This window comes from Camelina sativa, chromosome 1 (genome assembly GCF_000633955.1).
Source record: "Camelina sativa cultivar DH55 chromosome 1, Cs, whole genome shotgun sequence".
NCBI lineage: Eukaryota > Viridiplantae > Streptophyta > Magnoliopsida > Brassicales > Brassicaceae > Camelina > Camelina sativa.
In genome coordinates, this window is record NC_025685.1 from 13,930,539 (window position 1) to 13,941,860 (window position 11,322).

The following is an 11,322-nucleotide window of genomic DNA, read 5'->3' on the forward strand; positions in this document are numbered from 1 at the left end:
TTTTTCTTTATTTTTCCTATCAACCCTACCTTACTATGATGATTGCACCAACAGATCCCCCAGATCCGGCTTTGGATGGAACCATAGTTCAGGCTTCGCCGTGCCCCGCATCCGCAAAACTCGCTAGTGTATCGCTAAATTCCTCGAATCCATCCTCAATTTCTCTAGATGTGCCCTCTACCACAGCTCCCTTGCAAGCAGAGCGGTTCAAGGCGTCTCCTAGGAACCTTAGAAAAATATCCTCGCTGGTCATCATGGAAGATGGATCTCCGGTAGTTCAACCTCCGGAATCAGTGTTACTCAAGGCGGCAGACCAGTGGAAGGGGCATATTGTTGCCCATTTTCATGGACGCATCCCTCCAGCCGCTAAAATCTTCTCCGATCTAAATCCTGCTTGTGGTAAGTTTGGAAAAATTGTCATTCGTATCACATCTGATACGTCTTGCCTCATTATGATCCCCTGTGTGTCAACTCGAGAGTGGGTTCTTCAAGTGGGGTACTGGCAGGCCGGGAATGTGGCTGTCTCAGTTTACCCGTGGTCAGTTGATGGTTCGTTGGAATCACAGGATCTCAGAACAGCACCAACGTGGGCAATTCTCCACAATGTACCCCCTCAAATGTATTCGCTAGATGGGATAAGCGTTATTGCGAGTGTTATTGGAGAGCCTCTGCATACGGAGAAATCGAAATTGGATCCGTACTATTTTGGGAAAACAAAGGTGAAGGTCGAAATCTCCTTGGAGAAAACCCCACCAACAACCATTATAGTCAGGGACTCTCAAATGAACTCGGTGAAAGTCACAGTCTCTTATCCACGCCTCCCACCTAAGTGTTGTAACTGTGGGAGATTTGGACATATCCTGAACTGTTGTCCACATCCTTTGATGAAAGGAAGGATTGAATCTGGAGGAATTAGGGGTCTTATTCCTGGTGGTTCTGTAGTGGCAAATACTGAAATCCCCTTGTGTAACCCTGATGTATCCGCTCTGCAATCCGGTGTTGATCTTTCCACAAATGCTAAGGTAGCTCCTACTGGTTTGGAGTCGGCTACAGAGTCTCACAAACGGACATGTGTAAGAGTTGCTAGCCAGAGGAGAGCAAAAGGTCGGAGTAATAGTACTCCACCGCAGGAAAAAGTCTACAAGCATGTGAGGGACAAGACTATGTCAGAAGCAACTCAGGAGGTTGTAAAGCCCTGGATCGTAGAGAGTAGACAGAGGAAGAGTCAAGAGGCTGTTAAAGTTTCTTCTGAACCAGAACTCGAGGGAGAGTGGGCACTCGTAACTGCTAAGTCTCGGTCTAAAGGTAAGAAGAAATAAGTCGGTAGCTCAAAAGGAAGTTTGAACATGCTGTCTCTGAGTGATGAGCAGCCAACAAAGATGACAAGTTTCCCTGGTTCTTTGAGTAGTAAGAAGTTGACCAAGTTTGAGGCTAAAAGACTGTTCAGTATAAAGAGAGACCAAGCTCTTCGTCAGTCGAAACTCTCAGGTTCAGAGAAGTATAGGGCAATTCCCACTGTTTCCAGCTCAGAGCCTAGTTGGGGTAGCCCCTCGGTTAGGACTTGCTAGCTCTGTTGAGAGCATAGAACCACCGTCTATTTTGTTTTTGTGATGACGACGGTTTTCTGTTGGAATATTAGAAGCTTGAATAGCTTCTCAAGACAGCGGTATGTCCAAGGCTGGATTGGTAAGAATAAGCCTATTATTGGAGGTAATTTGGAAACGCATGTATTAGTGGATAATGCAGATTTTGTAGAAGGAGCATGTCTCCCAGGTTGGAGGAGATTGGACAATTATGATTTTGCAGTTAATGGTAGGATATGGGTAGTGTGGGATCCTACCATATCGGTAGTTTGTCTATATAAGTCAGCTCAAGTTATTCTCTGTAGAGTTTTCAACCCGCGAACAGGTGAATCATTTTCTGTGGCTTTTGTTTATGCCTTCAATACTTTAACTCAGAGGAGGGATCTTTGGCAGGAGTTATCCCTATTCTCTCAGCAATCACCGGCCAGAAACAGACCTCTCATGGTCCTGGGGGATTTTAATAAGATCATATCAACAAGTGAACACCTCTCGGTTATACCGCATCCTCTTCCTCTCATTGGTATGTCAGAGTTCTCTAATTGCCTTATGCAAAATGATCTATCGGATCTTGCTAGCAGGGGAGCTTTTTACACTTGGTCTAATGGTCAACCAGAGGATCCAATGCTGAGGAAATTAGACAGAGTATTGGTTAACGAGCATTGGCGGGACGCCTTTCCAGATTCTTTGGTGGTATTTGATCCTCCGGGGGATTCGGATCACTCTCCATCCTTGACTTCCACTTCTGCTATTCTGGAAAGAAGTAAGAAATCCTTCAAGTATTTCTCTTTCTTGTCAACACACCCTAAATATATGGATACTATCCGTCAAGCTTGGAGCCAATCAGTTGCAGTCGGTTCAAAGCTCTTTACCATCTCACAGAGAATGAAACAAGTCAAAGCTGAGTGTCGACGCCTAAACAGGGAAGGTTTTGGGAATATACAACAAAGAACTAAGGAAGCCCTGGAGAATCTAGAGCAGATTCAAGCGTCCTTTATGCACTCTCCTACTGAAACTCTTTTTAGAGAAGAATTTGTGGCAAGGAAGAAATGGAAGTTCTTTGCGGATGCTCAGGAATCTTTTTACAGACAAAAGTCGAGGATCAGTTGGATGGCAGAAGGTGATTCAAACACAGCTTTCTTCTTATAATTTGTTGTTGCTAATCTGAGATATAATAGTATCAAATATCTGAGAGGAGAGGATGACATCAGAATCCACAATATTGACCAGATCAAAGGCATGTTGGTCTCCTACTATCAGAATTTACTGGGTACAGAAGACCCTTAGGTTAGTCCGATGTCAGTACAAGATATCAAGGAGTTGATGCCTTTCCGCTGTTTGCCGACTCTAGCTTCTCAACTTCTCCTCCTCCCCTCCCCAGAAGAGATCAAGAGAACTGTAGCTACAATGCCCAAAAGCAAAGTCTCAGGGCCTGACGGGTTCCCAGTAGAATTCTTGTGGGAAGCTTGGGACGTAGTAGGCCAAGACATTGTCGAAGCGGTACAGGATTTTTTCTCCTCTGGACACCTCCCTCGGAGTTTCAATGCTACAACCATAGCTTTGATTCCCAAGATCCCAGGAATTAATGTTCTAACACAGTTTAGACCAATTTCCTGTTGTAGTACCGTTTATAAAATCATCTCAAGACTGTTGAAGCAGAAACTGAAGTTGTTTATTGCAGAGGCGGTGCAGAGTAATCAAGTAGGATTCATACAGGGTCGACAACTCTGTGAGAATGTCCTTCTAGCCTCTGAACTAGTCACGAACTTCCATTCAGAGGGTCCAACTTCACGAGGTTGTCTCCAAGTTGATCTAGATAAGGCGTATGACAACCTGAATTGGTAGTTTCTTCTCAATGTCCTTCATGCTCTAGACCTTCCTCATCAGTTCATAGGCTGGATCTCACAGTGCTTCATGACTCCAAGTTTTAGCCTTGCGTTCAATGGAGAGCTAATTGGGTTTTTTGAAAGTAAGAAAGGATTAAGGCAGGGTGATCCCATTTCCTCCCTTCTCTTTGTCCTGGCCATGGATGTCCTATCAAAGAAGCTTGATATAGGAGTCCTTACTCACCGATTTGGGATCCATCCCATGTGCTCGGTTCCTTTTGTGACCCATCTCAGCTTTGCTGATGATATTTTAATATTCTTCGACGGTAATGAATCCTCATTACAAGGAATCTTAAGCATCCTAGAGGAGTTCAAGGGAGAATCTGGGTTAGGGATCAACAGGAGTAAGTCAGCTATTTTTTTAGATGGAAGTGACTCTCAGTCGAATCGCCTAATGGTCAGTAATACAGGACTCTCTCGAGGTTCCTTCCCAGTTAGATATTTGGGGGTCCCTCTCACAACAAGGAAGATGACTAAACAAGACTACCAACCTCTCCTCGACAGGATTCGTAGCCGTTTCAACTCTTGGACGGTAAAGAACCTCTCTTTCGCTGGCAGACTGCAACTAATACAGTCAGTTATATACTCAACGGTTACGTTTTGGGCTTCCATCTTTCTTCTCCCAAATCAGTGTATGGACTCTATAGAAAGTATGTGTAGTGCCTTTCTATGGAGTGGAGCTCCAAATTCAGCGAGAGGTGCTAAAGTCAGTTGGGAGTCAGTTTGTTTACCAAAAAAAAGTGGAGGATTGGGTCTTAGGAGTCTAAGGCATTAGAAAAAGGTGATGGGGATTAAACTAATCTGGCTCATTTTTGTATCAGGAGGTTCTTTATGGGTTTCTTGGGTCAAACAGAATCTGATAGGATCACAATGTTTCTGGGATCTCAATTACACGACTTCAGAAAGTTGGATATGGAAGTGCCTCTGCAAGCTTAGACCTCTAGCGAGACCGTTTATAGTCTGTGAGATTGGATCTGGCAAAACCTGCAGTTTCTGGAATGATAACTGGACAGGGTTGGGTCCATTGGTCGACATTACTGGTGATCTTGGTCCCAGTCGAACGGGTCTCCCAAAGGATGTTGTCGTTAGAGAGGCTTTGCGTAATGGTCACTGGTGGATCTCGGCTAGCCGCAGCCGCAACCCCATTGTTCAGTTGGTAAAAGCATGCCTTCCTTTGCCTTCAATTGTTAATGCTCAGTTTAATGCCCATGATGATTGTTTCCTATGGAAAGTGGGTGACAGTCAGCCCTCAAATGTGTTCTCCACAGCAAAAACGTGGAACTATCTATATCCTACAGGTCAACGAGTGGAATGGTTTAAGTCGGTTTGGTTCAAAGGTCGGATCCCAAAGCATGCTTTCATTTCCTGGTTGAATTCTCGACACAGATTGCTCACAAGAGATAGGCTCATAAGCTGGGGTCTTCAGGTTCCCTCGACGTGTCTCCTCTGCAACTTGCAAGATGAGACACGACAACATCTCTTTTTCAACTGTCCTTATGGAGCGGAATTTTGGAGATATTTCACCGCAAGGGCTAGAGTCTCACCACCTCAATCCTTTGAAAGTGTTCTTGTTTGGCTAAAGAGTCCATCAAGGGACAAGAGCATAGCTTTGATCTTGCGTCTTTCTTTCCAAGCTTTAGTTTATTGTATCTGGAAAGAGCGTAACTCTAGACTCCACACTGCAATTGCTCGTCCTGCTTCCATTATTCTGCTAGAGATAAACCAACTCCTCCGGACTCAACTATACCCTCTTACCATGGCTCATCGGATCATCCCTCCAGCTCCTACCCTTTTGATAACTTGGTTTGGTGTATTTTTTAGCCAAGTTTCTATGTATATAATTAGGTTTCCCAGTTGTTTTAGGTCCTTCTCGTTCGGAGGTACCATGTAATCGTTTCGCTTATGGAGTATAAATGAAAGGTATGTTAAAAAAATAAATAAATAAATAAAAATTTAAGCAAGTGTGCTAGATATACTTGCCTAATAGTTAGATATATATCTATATATATATATATGAACACCATATATATATATAGATATACTTGCCAGAAGATTCAGATCCTCTCCATGGTCTAAAAAGACGTAAGCTAGTACGACATGTTATCAAAAAACATTGACTTCTCTCCCAAAAAACGTTGACTTCTCTCCCAAAAAACGTGATCCTCTTGTTTCTCCCTACACCTTCGCCGATCTCGGCGTCAGTCACCACCGCCACTTATGGGCAAACCTAAGCCAAAGAAAAAACCCCTTCGCAGCTTCCCCACGCATCGTCCGTCTCTTCTTCACCTGTAGACTTGCCTGCATCTACCAAGATGCCAGCCAAGACCTAAATCTCAGATCCCGGTAACGCTGCCCCAACCGTGGTACCAGCAGCAGAATCGGCAAACCCTAGATCTGAAATCCCTTTACCCACAGCTACCCCGGTTGCGGCCGTTGTACTTGAGGAAACCACTCATGTGTCCCCCTCAACAGCTAAAACCACAGTGATAGGCTCGACAAAGTCTCCCCCAGAAGGCGAGGACCATCCCTGGAAGAATCTAGTAAAAAGCACCTCGATTCATCTCGAAAATAAAGGTACCCCTTTTGTCTTAGATTTAGGAGAGTCTTGTGTTACAATTCCCAACTCCGTAATCGAGAAGAACAAGAAATTGTGGGACAGTTTCATTCTCGGGCAAGTCTACGAAGAACCACCTCTTCGAGGAGCTCTTCACGCCATTGTTAATGGAATCTGGACCAGGCAGTTTTGGGACAATTCTGTGTCAGAATTGGAAGGTAACTCTTTCCTTTTCAAGGTTCCATGTCCGAACACTCGTAGAAGAATCCTCAGTCAGTGTCTCTGGCAAGTAGATGGCCAAACTATGTTTGTGGCGAAATGGTCTCCTGATGTCACTCCTAAAAGACCTGAGCTGTCACAAGTTCCTCTCTGGTTGGACTTCCATGGAGTGCCATTAGAATTCTTCAACAGAGAAGGTCTTGAACACATCGCAGGACAGGTGGGTCACCCAGTTTGTCTGCACCCACATACAGTAAAGCTTATAAACCTGGAAGTGGCTAAGGTGTACACAGTTATTGATCCACGCAAACCTCTCCCGGAAGCCGTCAACGCGAGATTTGAATCAGGCCAGATAAAGAGAATCAGAGTATCTAGCCCTTGGCTCCCATCCCTTTGCAGTCACTGCAAAAAAGTAGGACATACAATATCCCGATGTTCATTAGCCCCTCCCACCTGTTCGAGCAGTGGTTCAGTCAAACATGTCACTGTGGAATGCCCTCGCTCGAAGAAAGATAAGTCTAGAGGTAAGGCCCCTATCCAAAGCCAACTTCCATTGGTAGAGGCTTCTACCCCTGTTAACCAATCGAAACATGTTGCAAGTCAGCCGGTAAGGACCACCAAACAGAGTGTACAACCTGTGATTGAAGTTGGAGAAACAAGCAAATCTAACACTAAGGCTCCATCTCCGGTAAAAAACAATAAAGGCCAAAACCGGGTCTCTATACAAGGTTTGAATCATGAGGAGGGGAAGCTTTGTGTAGACCTAACTGCAAACCTTTTCTCCCATCTACCTTACCAAGAGGTTAAGGGTGTAACCAATGAGGAAGTCTCTAACCCAGACAATATATCTGGTGATGATGACAACCCAGATGATGAAGATGATAGATTCCTCAAGGTTATCTCTAAGAGACTCCTCAAGAAGAAAGGTACAAGAGCAAGGGCTGGAGGCCCTCTAATCCTCTAACTCATATCCTTTTTATGGATATTTTTTGTCGTAATGTAAGAGGGTTTAATGACCCATTAAAGCATAGAAGCTTCCGGAAATGGCTAAAGGTGCATAAACCTCTAAGGCTCACAATTTTGTTTCTCGAGTGGCCCCAGGATGGTGTTATGCGAATAATTACGAATACTCAGAGTTGGGTAAGATATGGATTTTTGTGGCACCCGTCGGATTCGGTTACCATCCTTTCAAAGTCTCTCCAGATGGTATCCTGTTTGATCAAGCTTCCCTTCATCACAAAGGAGATAGTGGTCTCTATTGTCTATGCCTCTTCAACTTGTAGTGATGAAAGAAAGGTGTTATGGACAGAGCTACAAGAGTTTGCGGTCTCACAACAATGTCTCAATAAACCATGGATGGTTATTGGTGACTTTAACCAAATCTTGTTCCCTCATGAGCACTCCAAACCTACTTCAGTTACTTCAACTTGAGGCATGCGTGAGTTTAGTGACTATTTGCTTAACTTTGGTCTGTCAGATCTCCCCTACCATGGAAACACCCTGACATGGTCCAACAAGTACGAAGTGGACCCGATAGCAAAGAAACTCGATAGAATTTTGATAAATGATATCTGGTTTCAAGAGTTCTCGCAATCACTAGGTGTTTTCGGCAAACCAGGGTTCTCAGATCATAGTCCGTGTTGTGTCTTCTTGGATACTCTGAAGCCAAAGCCACAAACGCCTTTCAAGTTCATGACTCTAGTGAACAATAATCCAGAGTTTGTTATCCTGCTAAACTCTTGGTGGAACGCCATTGTCTTTGATTGTTCCAAAATGCTAAATGTCTCTAAAAACTCAAGGAGCTCAAGTCCATCATCAAGGAATTTAGCAAGCAGAACTACTCCAACCTTGAAAAGAGAACTGCAGAAGCTTTCGAGGAACTGCTTTCTAGTCAACAGTCCCTCTTAAGCTCAAACACGCCGCAAGCTGTTCACCTAGAGAAGGAAGCACATAGAAAATGGTCACTCTTGGCAAAAGCTGAGGAGTCATATTTGCGACAGAAATCTAGAATTTACTGGCTGGAGGATGGAGACAGAAACTCTAGGTTTTTTTATCATGTTGTGGCCTCGCGTTTGACTCAGATCAAAAAGCTAGGTCCAGAGAATTTCTCAGGAAATTACAAAATATTAAATCAATAATTAAATAGGATTCAAGCAATTAAAAATCAGATCTAGAACTCTAAACACTTTTGTAAAATAAATCAGTTCTCACTGCAAATATTATCTAAATTTAAAACCAGAAAATCCAAATCTCTTTGTAAAATTATAGGTTGAAAATCAGCTTTAAAAACAAGTTTAGATTGTTCACAGAATTACTAAATCAAATCTCTTTGCAAGAAGTAATTTTGCTCATCAAAAGGTTTTTGTCAGGAAAATCAATTATATTCTCATATCAATCAATAATACTAAGATCTAAATCCAGATGGTTAATCAAAGATCTAGCATTAAGAACAACTTATGATGAAAATCTAGAAAGAGAAAGAATCCTAAATAAACAGATCTAATAACTCATAAAATCCCTGTGAAAAACCCTGAACCTAACAAGCAAACTACTCAGACATATTCAATGAAAAACAAAACATAATTCTGAATAAGAAGCAATTGAAATTGAAAGAGTAAAGAGGGAGTTCAAGAATTTTTCTCTCAAAGCAGTTCAGATATCTCTCCCAAAAGCTCTTAAAATCTCACATGGTTGCAGAAAAATAAAACTTGCTAGAATAAAACTTCTGGGTTTTCTAAAACCCTGAAACACTATATATATGTCCTAAAACACGTCAGGGACTTGTGTTGCAATTTAGGAAAACTTTGGGTAAAATTGTAAAACTTCCAATTTTTTGATTCTTCATCGGCTGAAGAGGGTGTCGACCGGTGCTCCTAAGTGGTGTCGATCGATGCCCTTGTTTTGATGCGAGTCCAAATTGATTCTTCGAGATTTATGCTCAAAAATGATCCAAATTGCTCCACTTTGCTCCTTTTGTGCCAAAGTCCTAGAAAACCTGTAAAGACTCAAAAACATCCTAAAAACAACTCAAAAGACTCTAAAAGACTCCTTATATCATGGTTGAAAACCACAAAAACCATGATATATCATCCAACTCCCAATCTGCTTTCGTACCGGGTCGTCTCCTAGTCGAGAATGTGTTATTGGCAACGGAACTAGTTCAAGGATTCAACCAAGTGAACATCTCCGAGAGAGGAATGTTAAAGGTTGACCTCAAGAAAGCATTTGATTCAGTACAATGGGAATTTATTCTAAATGTGCTAAAAGAAATGAGGTTCCCTACGCACTTTGTGGCTTTGATCAGAGAATGTATAACTACCACCAGATTCTCAGTCTCGGTAAATGGTGAATCTTGTGGTTATTTCCCGGGAGCCAAAGGTTTACGGCAAGGAGACTCTGTGTCTCCCTATCTGTTCACATTGGCAATGGATGTTTTCACGAATATGCTCAACCAATCGTACAATAACAACCATATAGGCCACCACCTGTCAGCAATGAACCCCCATGTTACTCACTTGGCTTTTGCTGATGATATAATGGTGTTCTTCGATGGTAAAAGGGAGTCTCTGGTAGCTATCAACTATGTCCTGCAGAACTTCGCTCAAATATCAGTCCTTGAAATGAACACAGCCAAGACGGACCTGTTCCTAGCTCGGGTGAACCAGGTTGAAACTGACAGCATTGCATCTCTCGGATTCAATCTTGGTTCACTACCAATCCGTTACTTAGGGCTCCCTCTGATGCACAGAAAGCTTCGTATTGCTGACTATCGACCATTGATTGACCGTGTCACTGCAAAATTCTCCTCTTGGTCGGCTCGTGCGCTGTCTTATATGCTGGTAGGAAGGAACTGATCTCCACGGTGATATATGGCACAGTCACATTCTGGGTTTCTGCATTCATCCTTCCAAAAGGTTGTCTAAAAACCATCGAGAGTCTTTGCTCAAGATATCTGTGGAATGGGGACATAAGTAAGAAAGCAAATGCAAAAGTCTATTGGACAACTTTATGTTTGCCCAAAGAAGAAGAAGGTCTAGGATTTCGCAACTTCTCCCAATGGAACCGCACTCTTATGCTAAAGCTGATATGGAGACTATTCACAGTAAAAGACTCCTTATGGGCAGAATGGATCAGAAATAACAAAATTAAAGATGCGGTTTTCTGGTCCCTTGATGAAAGGAAGCCTAACTCTTGGACGTAGAAGTCTCTTCTCCACCTTCGTCCTCTCGCAATCCGTTTTATCCGCTGTAAACTGGGTACAGGTATGAAAGCTAGCTTTTGGTATGACTGGTGAACCCTCTTGGACCGTTGATACGCCTCTTCGGACAATCGGGTCCAACTCAAACAGGTCTACCCCTAAATGGTACTGTCTCTCAAGCCTGTAATGAGTCAGGATGGTGCTTACGCCCTGCGAGATCCTCACAAGCGGAACTCTTACATATCCATCTGACCACAATACCACAACCCACCTCCAACACTGAAGAAGACTCATTTGTGTGGAGTGTAGAGGATACAGAGCACAATCAGTTCAGTACTAAGAAAACTTGGGAAGCAATCAAACACAAGCAACACCCGCCCTCCTAGACATCCCATGTATGGTACAGAGGTGCGATACCAAGGCATGCATTCATGATGTGGCTTACTCATCTTGATAGAATTCCAACTAAAACCCGCCTAGTAAGCTGGGGAATGCAAATTGACTCGACTTCATGTTGTATTTGTGGAACTCTTCCTGAAACGAGAGATCACCTTTTTCTGCGTTGTGCTTTCAGTGAAGATATTTGGCTAGAAGTGACTCGGAGACTAGGTTACAGACCTTTTGTTTTTCACACTTAGGATGCGCTTTCGTCTTGGCAAGGCATCACAGACTCGATCTCAACCCAAACGCTGAGGAGACTAGTGTCACAAGCTGTTATATATACAATTTGGATTGAGAGGAATAACAGATACCATAACAGATCTCTTCTTGTTTTTATTTTATTTTTGTGCAAGAAGAATCTTATGTATCTAAGCTATTGTATTCGTACAATCATTTTCATTAATGAAAATTCACAGTTTTACAAAAAAAAAAAAAAAAAAAAAA